Source organism: Musca vetustissima, unplaced genomic scaffold (genome assembly GCF_032173495.1).
Source record: "Musca vetustissima isolate MV318-11 ecotype Yass unplaced genomic scaffold, APGP_CSIRO_Mvet_v1 utg25827, whole genome shotgun sequence".
NCBI classification, from domain to species: Eukaryota; Metazoa; Arthropoda; class Insecta; order Diptera; family Muscidae; genus Musca; species Musca vetustissima.
The window spans coordinates 4,743-22,207 of record NW_026877610.1 but is presented as its reverse complement, the minus strand read 5'-3'; the positions used below and the strand labels follow the sequence as shown (position 1 = coordinate 22,207).

The following is a 17,465-nucleotide window of genomic DNA, read 5'->3' as shown; positions in this document are numbered from 1 at the left end:
TATATATATAGTGCATATTTATAAATATTAGCTATTAAACTGCATACAAATAGTTTTCCTATGGTAATCACTTTAGTAGGGGCAGCGAAGCGCCACGGGTCCAGCTAGTATTCTATAAAATGCTATAAATTTTATAATATGTATTTGTTTTCGTAAGTAACTGTACATATAAGTATGTATGAATCCACGCATTGGACATTTAAATACTGACCTCGACAATAATGATTTGATCAATAAATGTTTGATAAGCCATACAGATATTATTTTGAAACGAAAGCGAAATACTAAACGAAAAATCATTTCAATATTATCAACAGAAGATTGTTGATTTTTACGTAGATGCCAATATGTTTGGGCAATGACATCAACTTTGTGAGAGAACCTCCTTTTTTATACCCTTCACCACACTGTGGTACAGGGTATTATGTCTTTGTGTATATGTTTGTAACAGGAAAAAGGAAACGAGATAGACACATGGTTCCGTCCGTCCGTCTGTCCATGTTAAATTGTAAAGAAAGTACAAGTCCCATTTATGATCCGATTTGGATGAAATTTGGCACAGCTCACTTATTTGGCCCAAGGACGAACCCTATTGAAATTGGGAAAATCGGTTCAGATTTTGATATAGTTCCGATCAGCAACGTACACAGGATTTCATTTCGGGGGGGGCCCGGTAGTACAAAATGAAAAAAATCGCTGTTGCAAACATAAATTTACCGTGAAAATTTGTCATTTCGGGGGGGGCCCGGGCCCCCCGGGCCGCCCCCCTGCGTACGTCCCTGGTTCCGATATATATTTTCGTCCGATTTAATGTAAATGTTGTACCAAAGTCCCTACGTATCTTTCGATTTGCACGAAATTTGGTATAGCGTACTAAATTAAGTCTAAAATGGTGTGTGTTAAGTTTCCTGAAAATCGGTTCAGATTTAGAAATAACTCCCATATATATTTTCGTCCGATTTTATGTAAATAGTGCACCAAAGTTCCTTTATATCCTTGGATTTGCACGAAATGTGACATAGCGTGCTGAACTGAGTCTAGAACGAGTTAGATATAGATATAGCTCCCATATACAGTTTCGTCCGATTTAATGCAACAACGTCCGTATATATCCTTCGTTTTGTACGAAATTTGGTACAGTGTACTGAATAGCGTCTAGAATGTTGTGTGTTACGTTTCGGGAAAATCGAGTCATATTTCGATATAGCTCCCACATATACATATATATATTCGTCCGTTTTTACGTAAATGGTGCACCAAACTCTTATTTTGCACAACGTATGAAATTTAGATTTGAATGACGTTATTGCATTTTGTTGAAATTGGTGCAGATGCAGCCATAGCCTCCACATGTATTTCGAACGAATGTCTGATTGTGATTATATTTTTAACAGCGCGACGTACCGTTCTCCACAAGTTTGTCCCATGGTATGCAGACGATTAAATTTAGCATAGATTGCAGAAACGCATGAGTATGTTCCTTCGAGTGCACATTGATATGCAATTGTAAGGAAACATATGTACAATATACGCAAAGTGTTGTATATAGTCGGCCCAGTCCCACTTTACTACTTTCCTTATTGTTTTTTTTATTAATTTTCTAAATTTCAAAATATAAATATTACTTTAGAAATACGATTTCCTACATCGATTCAATACTGTGGGTGTTTTCTTCTAGCAGCTAGCTTATCATCATAATCCGTTGGAAACATATAAAAAACATTCTAGGAAGGATATAGAACATGAAGGGGATATTTAGGTTGGCAGATTTATAATTCCTCGTTATTAGAAATATATAATATCGGCCAAAACCTAAGCACCACCCTCAGTGCTTTTTTACATGTTTTTACTCCAAGGCTTCTAAAATTTTTGAATTTGAATTATCAAAGTTCCCTCATTAATATCGGTCTACTACTACATATAGCCACCATTTAAATTTTATCGGGAAAGCCCCCATGTAACGTTACTGATTTTTAAGCTATTTGGACCGAGTTTCGGAGATGCAGTCACATAAATGTACATGTGTTTATACCCTCCACCATAGAATGTATTACTTTGAAATTTCGCGAAAATTGAATTGATATGGGTCCAACACAAACAAATATCCACTTTTTAGGATAGCCCCATATAGCTGTATCTCCCACTATTCGTTATTTTGGGAATTCTTCAAAGGCATTATAATTTAGTATGTAACATTTTCATAGGATAACAAATCTCCTATCCTATCAAACGATATGATAGGAGATAATTATACGATATTATGAGCGCGTTATTAACCGAATGGACTATAAAATGGTTATCATTGGGTGTCAAATACTTCAAGAATATAATTGAATCTGAAAGAAACTCCATTGGAATACTTTTACACTTATTGTCCAAAAAATGAAAATATTTAGCGACTTTTACTATTTTGGGATATACTTGTATCGTGCACGTTTAGGCATAGCTCCTATATAAGGGTACCCCCAAATTTTCGGTAATTTGGGGTTCTTGAGCGCGTTTTCAACCGAATTCGTTGTAATTTGTTATTTTGTAATTGGATATGGTAACAAATCTCCCTCCCAAAAATTATTAATATTCGACCCATTTTAGGGGCAGTCCCCATTTATTATATAGTTAAATGATTTGTTCCGTGTGTTGGGGTGGTCCCAATATAGGCGTATTCTACCATAGAATGGGAATAGTCGTTACTCGAAATTGTAATTTTTTACCCTACAAAGTGTGTAATTCTAATCGTACCTCCTTCTAAGGATATCGTGGTAAAGAACTCGAACTTGACGATAATGAAATATATCGGCCAGCATTTAGGCAGCTTCCCCATATTCCCCTCCCGAAGTAAAGTATTGAGTTACAAAACTAAAATATTGGGTTTAGGTATAACGGTCATTAATCAGGCATAGCCCTCACATAAAGATAACCCCAAATATTCGCTAATATCTACACTATTTAATCAATATTGGTCGGTCGCCCTTTAGGCATAGCCGCATATATCTCGATTGAGGAACATACCATGCGGTATCAATATCGGTACCATTGTTTTGTTTTTGGTGTACTTAATGGTTTACATAAATCGGTTTGTAGAATTGTCGGTATAGGTCCACTTTTTGGTATGTTCCCTATATTTTCATTTCAAGAACCTGTCTATATACCTATGGTGAAGAGTATTCAAAGTTCGTCCCGACCAAGCTTTAAAGCTTTTTTCACTTGTTAAACATTGAACGCGCTTTGGCACACTCTTCACCAAATTTTGTGATACAACTGGGATTTTGTTTCATGTATCCTGTACTCTTTGCCAAAGCTCATATCGCTGGCTTAACTTGAAAGGCACACAAGTGCATTTTTCTACAAATTGAGATATTGATACAGTTATCTATAATAAGGCAAAATACACCGATCTTAGAAATACAAATACAGTTATCTCATTTGTTATTGTTGTTTTGTGTTGATGAGTAAAGGCGCTACGTCCAATTCATCACATGTCACTGGCTTATCATCATGTAAAGGGTCCACTTTTTATATTGAGGATTTTGGACATGATTTTCAGTCGAATTGCAGTTTGGTATTTTAGGTACTTATGGGGTAGCACACCTTCCAACAAAAAATTATCAATATTGTTGTACTTTTTAGGGTACCGCCCATATAACGTTATCCCCAATATTCGAAGTTTTGGTAGATTTGGGCACGTTTTTCAAACGAATTGGCTGTAATCTTATATTTGTGGACATACGAGACGCAAAGGTGAACAGAAATGGCACTCTGTACACCAAACAACACAAGTTACTCGCCTACGCCGATGACATCGATATAATGGGTCGAACATTGCGAGCGGTAACAGCCACCTTTGAACAAATTAACAAGAAGTCTGCCAAAGTAGGTCTGGTAGTAAACGGCGAGAAGACAAAGCAGATGGTATCAACACGCAAGACGTCCAGTAGACTCGGACCAACTGTGGAACATGGGAACTACAGCTTCGAGGTAGTTAAAGATTTTATATACCTTGGTACTTCCATAAATAAAATAATGACATCAGTTTTGAAATTAGGAGAAGGAGAAGTGTTGGCCAACAGATGCTATGGTCTAAGTAAGCTGTTTAGAAACAAGGCCACCTCCCGCCAGGCCAAACTCACACTTTACAAGACGCTGATACTACCCGTGCTGTTATATAGATCTGAAGCATGGGCACTTGCGCAAGCATATGAGGAAGCTCTTGGGGTGTTTGAAAGAAGAATTCTCAGAAAGATCTACGAGTGGACGGTGAATATCGGCATTGAATGAACCACGAGCTTTACAATTTATACGCGGACATCGACATAGTCAGTCGTATTGAGCTGCAGGGAGGTGGCTAGGCCATGTTGTGCGAATGAATGAGAATGCCCCTGCTCAAAAGGCATATAAAAGCGAGCCTACTGATGGTTCCCGTAGAAGGAGAAGGCCACGAATTAGATGGAAAGACCAAGTAGAAAACAATACCTTGGAAAGTGGTCTTTCCAATTGGAGGAGATGCGCACAAGATTGACGTGCTTGGCAGTTTTCTTTAAGCTCGGTTTATGGAACAACCGTTCTGTAACAAGCCAGCTAAGTAAGTAAGTAATTGGCTACAAAATCTCCCTACCAAAAAATATTAATATTGGTCCAAGTTTAGGAGTTGCCCCCATTATTAGATATTTTGGGTACGTTTTTCAATCGGGCTATTTTTAAATATATACGGGTATGTTCTGGAACTTACGGCGTGTTCGTTTCACTTCACACATACACTTCACCTCAGAAGTTACCTCCTGTTCTGCACCTCACGTGAATTGAAATTTTCGAACTGCGACAAAATGGTACTTTGCTGAAATGGTGTTGCCATACAATATAAACTGTATTCGATTTTAACATTGTTTCTGTTATTTTTTATTAATTTCGTAAATTCTAACGAAAAATGTATTATTATTTTTTAATAGTTTATTATTCGCAACATAAAATATATGTATGAAAGACTCTTCAATATCATTAATTTGTTGATTGATTTAAGGGGACCATTTGGTAACCCTATCTTGTACCATCTTTTTGCAAATCAGCTGTTTGTGTCAAGCGAGCGATTCATTCGGATTAAATGCAACATAAACCAAAGTATCTATTTAAAATTGATTTTTTGATTATTGATTAAAATTGATTATTTTATTTTTAGATAAAACTGCATATGTCTGAAAAAACAATCCACACATTAATATCGACCATAAATTAAATTTGAGTACCATTTAGTACTAAATTTCATGATTCCAGCTTTAAAGGTTCACACATTATTTCCATAAGTACCCTCCTCAACCAATGATTCCAAATTCAAATTTCGGGATTCCAACTCTATTAATTCACCACAATTGAAATTGTACCGAATTTAGTAGTAGAATTTTCAAAACTTCCTACTTAACCCAAACCTATACCCCGACAGTGATTTTAAATCCAAGTTTCAGGATTCCAACTCTATAGGTTTACCCACAATACAAATTGTACCAAATTTAGTACACAGTAGTATGAATTTCCAAAAACCTCTTACTTACCCCAAAACCTACACCACCACAGTGATCCGAAATATAAGTTTCAAGATTCCAATTCTATCGGTCCACCCACAATTCAAATTATACCAAATTTTGCACACAGTAGTGCCAAAAATTCACCCACCCACTACTGGTTCACCCATAATTCAAATTCTACCAAATTTAGTCGTACCAATTTCCAAAACTTCCTACATACCTCAATCCTACACCCCCACAGTGATCCTAAATCGAAGTTTCAGGATTCCAACTTTATCGGTTGACCCAAATCCAAATTGCACCAAATTTAGTACCAAATTTTCCTACTTAACCCAAACCAACACCCCACAGTGATCCTAAATCTAAGTTTCAGAATTCAAACTCTACCTGTTCAGCCACAATTCAAATTGAACCAAATGTAGTACACAGTAGTACGAATTTCAAAAACTTCCAACATAACCCAAACCAACACCCCACAGTGATCCTAAATCCATTTTTCAGGATTCAAACTCTATCAGTTCACTCACAATTCAAATTGTACCAAATTTAGAACACAGTAGTACCAATTTCCAAACACTGATCCTAAATCCAAGTTTCAGGATTCCAACTCTATCGGTTTACCCACAATTTAAATTGTACCAAATTTAGCACACAGTAGTACGAATTTTTAAAACCTCCTTCTTACCACAAACCTACACCCCATAGTGATCATAAATCCAAGTTTCAGGATTACAACTATATCGTTTCACTCACAATTAAAATTGAACCAAATTTAGTACACAGTAGTACGAACTTCCAAATCTTCCTACATACCCTAATTCTACACCTCCACAGTGATCCTAAATCAAAATTCGAGGATTCCAACTCTATCGGTTTACCCACAATTCAAATTGTACCAAATTTAGTACACAGTAGTACCAATTTCCAAAACTTCCTACATACCCCAATTCTACACCCCCACAATGATACTAAATTCAAATTTTAGGATTCCAACTCTATCGGTTCACCGACGATTCAAATTGTACTAAATTTAGTACATAGTAGTACCAATTTCCAAACCTTCCAAGTTTCAGGATTCCAACTCTATCGCTTCACCCACAATTTAAATTGTACCAAATTTAGTACACATAGTAAAAATTTCTAAAACTTCCTACATAACCCTACCCTACACCCCCACAGTAATCCCAAATCCAAGTTTCAGGTTTCCAACTCTATCGGTTCACTCACAATTCAAATTGTATCAAATTTAGTACACATAAGTACAAATTTCTAAAACTTCCTACATATCTCAATCTTACACCTCAACAGTGATCCTGGCTCTAAATTTCATGATTCTAGCTTTATTGGTTCACCTAAAATTCAAATTTAGTACCATTTAGTACCGATAAGTTTATTATGATCTTGACTCCAAATTTCATTGTTCCCGCTCTATAGGATCACCCAAATCCAAACTGTACCGATTATAGTACGATTTAGTACTTTTCGTACACATAAGTAACAAATTTCCAAAACTACGTTCATATCCCAATCCTACACTCCGCCGGTAATTACACCCTACACAACTATGTTGTCAGGGTATTATAGCTCAAATTTCGGGATTCCAACTCTATTAATTCACCCACAATTGAAATTGTACCGAATTTAGTAGTAGAATTTTCAAAACTTCCTACTTAACCCAAACCTACACCTCGACAGTGATTTTAAATCCAAGTTTCAGGATTCCAACTCTATAGGTTTACCCACAATTCAAATTGTACCAAATTTAGTACACAGTAGTATGAATTTCCAAAAACCTCTTACTTACCCCAAATTGTATCAAATTTAGTACACATTAGTACAAATTTCTAAAACTTCCTACATATCTCAATCTTACACCTCAACAGTGATCCTGGCTCTAAATTTCATGATTCTAGCATTATTGGTTCACCTAAAATTCAAATTTAGTACCATTTAGTACCCATAAGTTTATTATGATCTTGACTCCAAATTTCATTGTTCTCGCTCTATAGGATCACCCAAATCCAAACTGTACCGATTATAGTACGATTTAGTACTTTTCGTACACATAAGTAACAAATTTCCAAAACTACGTTCATATCCCAATCCTACACTCCGACTGTAATTATTATAATAATTTGTGCAGCCCCAAAAGTTTGTAACGCCGCGAAATATTGGTCCTAGACCCAGCTTTAAGTATACCGATCGTCATATCTAGACATGTGGGTCCGTCCGTCTGTCCATTATAATTTGTAAACACGATACAGGCCACAGTTATTGACCAATCTCCACGAAATTTTGCATGTAGGATGGGTTCTGGCCAATGAAGACCCCTATTGTTTTTGGTAAAGATCGGATTATATTTAGGGGATGAAATGGACCAAATACTTAATTTTTGTCCGTTTTTCTGGTCGCTCCAGAGGCCGCAATTATGGCCCGAACGTCGCGAAATTTAATATTTACAGGTGCTTACGTATTAAGATATTATTTAGTAACTGTTAAGAAATTACTCGATTTTAGAAAAGTTAGATCGAGAATTTTAAAGACTTTAATAAATTCACGTTAAAAGAATATTTCCAGAAATTTATTGATTAATGCAAATGCCAATTGTATTTGCATATGTTCAGAAAAATGAATTTGCTGGAAGTAGAAGAAAAGAATACTTGCTGCTGCGATGTTATTCGGCCTGGAGTTAAAACAGAAGAGACTGAAAAAGTATCAGCGCAAAAGTGTAGAACCCAAACTATTTTAACTCAAAGAATTATTGAGTTTGAATGCTGTGCTGATTTACCAGAAACACCTGAGCCTCAATTCTTGATGTGTTTATTTTTAATAAGTTTCATAGTAGTGACACACTATGTTAACAGAGCAGAAACAAAAAATTATTTTATGACCCCTCGTTGTTGAGTGCAGTCAAGATGCCGCGGCTGCGGCTGCGGCAGCGACGTAACGCAGTCCGGACAACTGAGCAAGTAACACTTATTCTTTTTTTCTACTTGTTACACCGTTGATTAATATTATAAGTACATGATTAATTGATTTTTATAAATATATTAAAAAATAATAATACAATGAATTTATATTTAATTTCAAATAATATTTCCACAACAGTAACCCATTACCACACTAGAGGGCGGAAATATAGCGCTGATCGCTTTGAAATTTTCCATGAGGATCCAGGTATGGTCAAGGACAACGTCTATAATTTTCGATGATAATCAGATAATAATTTTGGGATGATGTGGACCGAAAACTTAATTTTTTGTGTTTTTCAAGTCGATCTATAGCCACAATTGAAAGCTGAACGTCGCAAAACAACCCACGGTGAAGGCAATCTGCACAAGTAATTAGAAGGGCTGTACTGAATATTAGTAATATTTGTTGACCTCTAGACTGTCAAGAGGGTGCAAATATCGCGAAATATTGCCCAAGCTCAGAATATAGAACCACAGAATGTTATATTTTCGTGGAAGTTGTGTAGGGTATCATATGGTCGGCCCCGTCCGACTATACTGCTCCGCTCACTGGTTTTAATTTTAAATTCCAGGATTCCAGCTCGATTTGTACCTCTAAATCAAATTTGTACCAAATATAGTACCATATAGTACTTCTCGTACTTATGAGTACATATGTACCAAAACTCTCCTCATATCGACCTTAATTCTCAACCTTAATTTTTTTAGCTCAATCCATTCACATGCTACGAAATTGTACCAAATTTAGTAGATTTCAGCACTTTTCCGATACTTATAATTTGAATTTCCAAAAAGTTCTGTGCTACATATATTCTACACTCCATCAGTGACCCTTAATCCAAATTTCAGATTTCTAGCTCTACTGGTTTGCCAAACATAAATGATACCATATTTAGTACTTTTTAGTTCTTTTCGTACGGTTCTAGTATGCATTTCCAAAAACCCAGCCTTACCTTTAACTCTTGGACCAAGAGTGACACTCACCCAAAATTTCAATGTTCTAGCTTCAGCCGTTTCGTCTGGGCGTTGATGAATCGTTAAATCAGTCAGTCAGTCACTTTACACTTTTTTTTAGTATAGATTAGTATAGATTAAATTTGTACCAAATATAGTACCATATAGTACTTGTCGTACACATGAGTACACGCTTTCAAAACCATATCCTTAAATAGACTCTAGTTTTTACCTCTAGACTCAAGTTTTTACCTCTATCCATTCACATGTTACGAATTTGTACCAAATTAAGTACATTTTAGTATTTTTCGGTTATAGTTCGAATTTCCAAAAACCCTTTGCTACACCTATCCTACACTCCATCAGCTACCGCCAATCCAAAGCAATTTTATTGAGTTGGTTCCATAATTTCGTAACAAAATTATCAATGTTCTATACTTCTGTAAAGGTCGAATAAATATAATGAGCATATTAAGAAACAAATTGTCGATTATAGAAAGTGATAGGGCCATAGAATTCGGATGTGGAAATGTGTTCTGTTTTTTGTTGAATGAAACTTAATTTGCACAGTTCGGATTCAGGCGTCATACGCATGACATACGGACCATAAGGCGGAAGTCTCAACCCAAAATATACAAAAGGTTCTGTAAGACATGGTGGAGGCAACATTATGATATGGGGGTGGTTTTCCGAACAAGGAATTGATCTGATTCATAAAATCAATGGTATTATAAGGTCAGAAGATTATCAACATATTTACTCTGGAGTAATATGACCATATGCATCTTGGGAAATGCCCCTTTCATGGGTGTTTAAACAAAACAATGAGCCCAAGCACGCGTCTACGTTGGTAAAACCCTGGGTATCCAATAATAAATTGTGTTTTCGATTGATATACAATTTTGCACAGAGTACTGAAATAAATCCAGATTGATGTATGCGATGTTTTGTTAGAATCGATTCAGATTAAGATATAGCTCCCATATATAGTTTCGTCCGATTTTATGTAAATTGAGCACCAAACTCCCAATATTGGTCCGATTGAGACAACATTTTGCACAGAGCACTGAATTAGATCTAGATCAGGTGTGCGCACAATAGGTCCCTTGGGCCAGGGAAGTGCGCAGGTGGGGGCCGAAATGATTTTTTTTCACAGTAAATTCATGTTTGCAACAGCAATTTTTTTCATTTTGTACTACCGGACCTAATTTGTTTGTTTGTTTACATTTTTCTGTCAAATGACGTTGACACTAGTATAACTTACAAAAATAAATTTCCATGTGGTTGTTGTATCGTTTGTTGTACAACAACACTTGCTGTTACCTTCTATTATTATACCACGGATTGATATATGAAAATAAAAAATATTTTCAAAATTGTCATTCATTCCTTTGAAAAAAATATTTTTACGAAATTTCTCACAGTATGTGGCATAGAAACAGAAGTTTTGAATGTTTTGTATTTCAAACATATACAATCACAAAATTTGAATGTATTAGTGTGGACAGCACTGATTTAGATATAACTCCCATATATAGTTTCGTCCGATTTTATGTAAATTGAACTCTAAAGAGTCAAAGGCTGATTGGAACAAACTTTTGCACATCGTACTGAATAAGGTCCAGATTTATGTATGCGTAGTTTTGTTGGAATCGGTTCAGATTTAGATATAGCTCCCATATATAATTTTCATCCGATTTCATCAAAATGATGTTCCAAATAACTAAAGTGTGTTGCTAAGGACGAATTAGTGCACAATGTACCAAAACGAACCTAGAATAACGACTATTGGATTTTGTGTCGAGATAAATTTTGGATAGCGCATAGTATTGCAACAACCAAATGGTCGATGCCACGCTCAAATACATCTATTTATATGTAGATGTTATACATATTTTGCTCGATGATTGACATCTCTAGAGCGCACAACAGGCCTCAATTGGCTTATGTGTATGTCCTTCCAATGTTGGGCATGTGGTGGTATTATTTAAACCTCTTTTGAACCTAACCTAACTCTCATATATATGTTTGGCGTTTTGGATCAAGAGATAGAGAGGAATGCGCACCAACATTTTAGTTCAATTTCAACTTTCGTCGTCTAATTACGGACGGACAAATTTTGTTCTAGAAGTCGCACGACATGAAGTGGACCAAAAAAGTCATGGTCACTTCGAGTCACTAACGAAGAGATAAAAATTAAATCTATGCAATCCATATGAAATCATTTTCTATTTGAGTATAAATACAGCCACATGATTTGATGTCAAATCGGTATTTTGTGCATCATCTGTCTTAAACATTCGAAGTAGAAAAATTAAATTGTTGTTCATAGCATCCCAGTAGAAAGTGTCTTGCAGACAACATTAACGAATCGTGTAAGACAATGGCAATTCCTTGAAGACACTTTGCAGACAACAATGTGAAATCGTTGACGAAATGTTCACACCAGTGTCGCAGTATTCATGCACGACAACTTGGGCGACAGGGTAAGCGAAGTTGTCGTTGACGACAACTTCGGCAACTAATCTCCCTACTTTTCGTTAACGACAGATTCACTTCCTGTCGTTTACACATTCGTTGATGACTGTATACCTATGGTCATCAATATTGTCGTCAATCATACCCCATTTAAAATTCAAATAAAAATATACATATATACATATTTTTCATTTATATTTTTTATAGCATGAAATTTATTATATTACAAAAACATACCTTATATTTACATACCTTATATTCATATAATATAAATAAGCACATTGCCTGAGAAGTTGATTATCTCCATTTTAACATCATCTGTAAAGAAACAACAAAATTAAAATGCACTGGAATATGAATCATATTTTAGATATTACAATTGCCATTTATTTGCCCCATCCTAATGCAACAATGCATTTAAATAATGATATAAATAAACTTACCTATTTTAACCAAGAAAATTGATTATCTCCATTTTAACATCATCTGTAAAGAAACAACAAAATTAAAATGCACTGGAATATGAATCATATTTTAGATATTACAATTGCCATTTATTTGTCCCATCCTAATGCAACAATGCATTTAAATAATGATATAAATAAACTTACCTATTTTAACCAAGAAAACACGTCTTCTTTATCTCAAATTTCTTATATATTTTTTCAGAAAGAATTTTCTATGTGTTTCTGTCAATATTTCATAGTACACTCGATTCAGACTATTTTTGTTTTGTTTTTATATTTCGAGAAGAACGACATTTTCGACGACATATCATGATTTTAGTCATGAATGACAATTCCATAAATTTCGTCAACGTTTCGTTAACGAAATTGTCACGCAAGAGAGTATTTTCTACTGGGATTATCAATCTTTGCGCTTAGCCAGGTAAATTATTTTTCACGTCTTCAGTAAAATACTTGTTAAATTTTAAATACTTCCTAGCTAACATTTGGGCGCAGCACTGCCCTAGAGAACCTTGAATCCGCTAAAAATGTTATCCAACATATCGCAGAAGCCACTGGGCCTATTGCGAAAACTGTTATTGAAAAATACAGAGATGAATATGAAGAATATTTGAATGATTATGAAATTTATATAAAAACTAGCTGACCCGGCAAACGTTGTTTTGCTTTATCAACATTGCATCAATATAAGGTTGGTAAAAACATTTGCCACTAAGTTTATGTCAATAAAAAGTATTAACTGGTACCCCAATGCAGGCCCAAACACATAACAGTTTATAATTTGTTAGAACATATTTCATCAAATGTTTTTTTAATAGAAGATCATGTTATATCCTCACATTTTTTAACAACTTGATTTAAATTTAACATTTGAATAAGTTGTTAAGTTTACATAGGTCCACATCCAAATTTCAAGTTGTCGACCAAAAAAATAAAGATTGTCCAAAAAATAATACACTTTTTGACAAATAGGAAAATTCATATCCAACAGCTTGGGCTCTAAAGAAAGTAAGACAAAACTTCAAATATCTGACGGGAATACTAATAATGCTATAATTACTATAATGATCGAATTATTAGTATTAGAACATACACATATTTTATGAAATTGGAAGTTATGATCTAAAAAACAGCAATTCAACAGCATTAAAGCTCGATACAAAAATTGCGGAATTGTAAATATTACTTTATAAGTCCTTTGAATCGTCAAAATGTTCAATAATACCTTCGTGTTTTCTTGACGTATTTGTAATCGTATATAGCGAATTACTGCCATCATTGAACTGTATTGAATATTTTGGCAATTTTCTCCAAAATATTCCTGGTGTTGTTTCCTATTAAGGACACGATCAAGTTTCGGTCAGAGGCCAAGATATCACATAGGATATGTGTTGTATTTATAAGTTCAAAACAATTTGTTCCATTATTGTGCGTTTTTAGGCATCCTTATCCTAAAGTACTTGGAAAGTAGTAACAAAATATACATTTTATTGGCTTTAATTCGATATTCCCCATAGGGTAAGAAACTTCCCTCATAATTGCCGGTATAGTTTTTGGTATAGGCTCCATATAATCGAACCGCTTAATCTTTACTTTACCATGTCTTACTGTGTTTTATTTGAGAAAAATTCCACAAAATATACATACTACTTCTTCACATAACGTAACATACCTTTTCAAACTAAATAAATCTTGATTTTATTGAAATAGTTTTTTTCAAGGCAATGGCAATCGAGAATTTTCCATAATTGACAATTACTTAAAGATATACGCTGGGCATTTTCGCCTAAAATATGTCGAAAACGAACTACAAAGAGATGAAACCATAAAAGTTCGATATAAAAAGTGTGGAAATGCTAATATCTTTGAAAATATACTTTGCAAATGTTCTTTCATTAAAACCTTTCCATTCCAATTACAGACTGCTAACAGAAACATTAAGTCAATCGGTACAGCCGCTTCTTTAAAATAATGTTTGCAAGATTTTCGCGGATTTTTCTCAAAATTTTCTTTCATAAAAACCTTCCCTCTGTAATTACCGACAACAGAAAGAAAGTATACATTTTTTGTGTTCCATTTATATATATATATATATATATACTAGCAGACCCGGCAAACGCTGTTTTGCTCTATCAGAATTGCATCAATATAGGGTTGGTAAAAATTAACGAATTCATCGAAAATACATTTCGGAAACTATTTACAAAAAATGTACGTCAAATTTTCACAATCAAACAAATATGCATTATATTTTACACATGACGGTAAACCTTAATTTAATGATACTCCAGTATATTAAGTAATATAGTTATTGTTTAATATTCAATTATGTCAGTAAGTGTGGTATTTCAGTTTATCAATTGATCGAACTTATTCCACCAAACATTTTTCAGGAGAAGGTCAAGTTTTGATCTAAGTACTCTTATCTCAAGAGATAATTAATATTTCTATTTTGATCACACACGATTCATAAGTTCTATAAAAGGTTTGTTGTGTTCAATTACTCCAATCTCCGACTTTTTATATTTTTCTTAAAATTTTCTTTATTTTAAACTCTTCCCACTGCAATTAAAAACATTCGTAGGAAAATGTGAGTCAAATTTGTGCAGTCGTTCTCAATGGAAACATTTTTTATATCATGAAAAATATATTTGAGAAACCATAACGGCACATATAAGTTAGACACCTAGAGCATCTAATGCGCAATTGTCCATGTATGATTCAAATTTATATATATATATATACTTCTCAAATATAATAAAATGTTCAATAATACTTTCCATAGTTAGCTAAATTGTTGAGGTATTTGTAATTGGCATTTTGGTATATCATATGTATTGGCATTTTTCACAAATAAAGCTGGTTTTATTTCCTATTTAGAATACTTTCAAGTATCAGCCAATGATTCTGATATTGTGTGGGATATATGCCATATGTAGATTTTATAATGTAAACAACTGTCTAATCCTTGTTGTGTGTTTTTATTTGGTCCATATTTTGGCATAGTACGATTTTATGTACTTTGAGAGTAGTAACAAATTCCGTATAAATTACCTTTAATTCGGTATTTCGTGTAGGATAAGGAACTTCTCTGTAAATTGTCTGTATAGTATCACTTTATATATATATATATATATATATATATATATTATCCCATATAATGATAGCCAAATCGGTCCAGCCGTTCCTTCAAAATATGTTTTGGAAGATTTTCGCGGATTTTCTCAAAATGTTCTTTCATAAAAGCATTCCCTGCATTCTTACAGACAATTACAGACAACTGAATGAAATTTGGATACAAATCGGTGCCGCCGTTCTCAATTGATGAGTTTATATACATTTTTACATCATTTTTGATAAGTTATTTATTATTATTTTTTTTTTTTGACTCCCACGCGCTTTTCTAAAAGAGGTTATATATGAGTCTGTGTAGGAACACTTAACGTCGGCATACGTCGATTAAGCACCATCTTTAATCGGGCAAAACACAATGAAGCTATATATCGCGGCATCTGTCGGACGAACTTAAAATTAAACACAAAAACACTACTCACGCCGCATAGAGCATGTACATACAATTTGGTCTAAATCGGTGCAGTAGTTTTTGAGTTTAGCGATCACGAACATACATGTAATTTATATATATTGTTACGTTCTTGGATTTTACTTAATCCCGTGTAGACGTTGTTTTATTTCCCAATACAGTTCGTACTAAATAAAACGCGGGTTCTTTCTGATTACGAGTATTACAATGATTTTACTTTATGTTACTTTACAGCTTTACGTTACTTGACTGTTTCAATTCGTGATCTGATTCACAACTGACTAACTACAGAAGTTTCTAGACGATCTGGTAACATCTAGATTACGAACAATCTGGTAGCATCAGAACAATCTACCAATACAACAAACACATACAAACTTACATTGAGTGAACAATAACAACAACACATATACAGGCGAGGGGGTAACAAAGAAAGAGGATTGTACGTCAACAACAAAATAGACAATGAAAGAGGAAATGGAAGGATGTAGAAAAATCTATACAGTAGTTGTTGTTGTGAAGTTATTCGAATAGACTAAAGTTATATTCGTAACAATATATATATATATATATAGACTAGAGGAAACTGCTTGGAAAAATCAAATGATTTGAATGTAAAGTTTATGAATGTAATTACAAAATATAAAGAAAAAAATTTACCACGCGAGACCGAACATATCAATGAAATTGGGGATTTCGTAGCGAGCAATTATGCACACATTAGAAAAAAATTTATTGGCTAGTGGAGGAAAACAATTTGCCGGGCTTTCAAAGATTTTCACAAAGTGGATCAGCTTCAGTACGACCGCTAGAAATGATGTAAAAGCCAAGACAGCTGTGCTAATGTTGAACATGGGTGGTCCTCAAACCACCGATCAGGTTCATGATTATCTGTTACGTATCATGACCGATCGTGATATGATCCAATTACCGGTACAGAGTAAATTGGGACCATGGATTGCACAGCGACGTACACCGGAAGTACAAAAGAAATTGGTGGCGGTTTCCGATATTGAAATGGACCGAGCTGCAGGGAGAATTAAAGTGCAAGGAATCGGATTACATATCACCCGAGACGGCACCACATAAACATTACGTTGGATTTCGGCAGATAGAGTCGGATGGTCCAGAACATTTGGTTTTATTTTCACAATATCCACAGTATAGCTGTGCCACATCCGGTTCCAGTTTTAATTCCATTTATCAATATTATAAAAACAACAACCTACCCTCAAACATTAAGTGGAGTGTCATTGACCGATGGGACAGCAATCCGTTGCTGATGAAACAGACCATTGGTTGTTTATCAAAGCCTTAAGTACCATTGTGGCTGATCACCTGAAGAACGGTGATAAGGTAAATCCAAAATTTCTTATCCGCTGCCCCATGTGTGTTAATCCTCGTTGCCGTGAAAACAAGAATTTGTATAAGAATATTTTTTCACGTTAAACCAACCACTTTGAAAGACATTCATTATTGTTTTTAAATATAAATTATCACGCCATTACTGTGAATGTGTTTTGAAGCAGAGAAAACA

The 17,465-nt window shown here is 34.5% G+C and overlaps 1 pseudogene; it reads left to right on the top strand.

The window, feature by feature from the left end:
• Positions 1 to 16,639: 16,639 nt before the first annotated feature.
• On the top strand, positions 16,640 to 17,246 carry LOC133322265 (ferrochelatase, mitochondrial-like; annotated as a pseudogene).
• Positions 17,247 to 17,465: the final 219 nt, after the last annotated feature.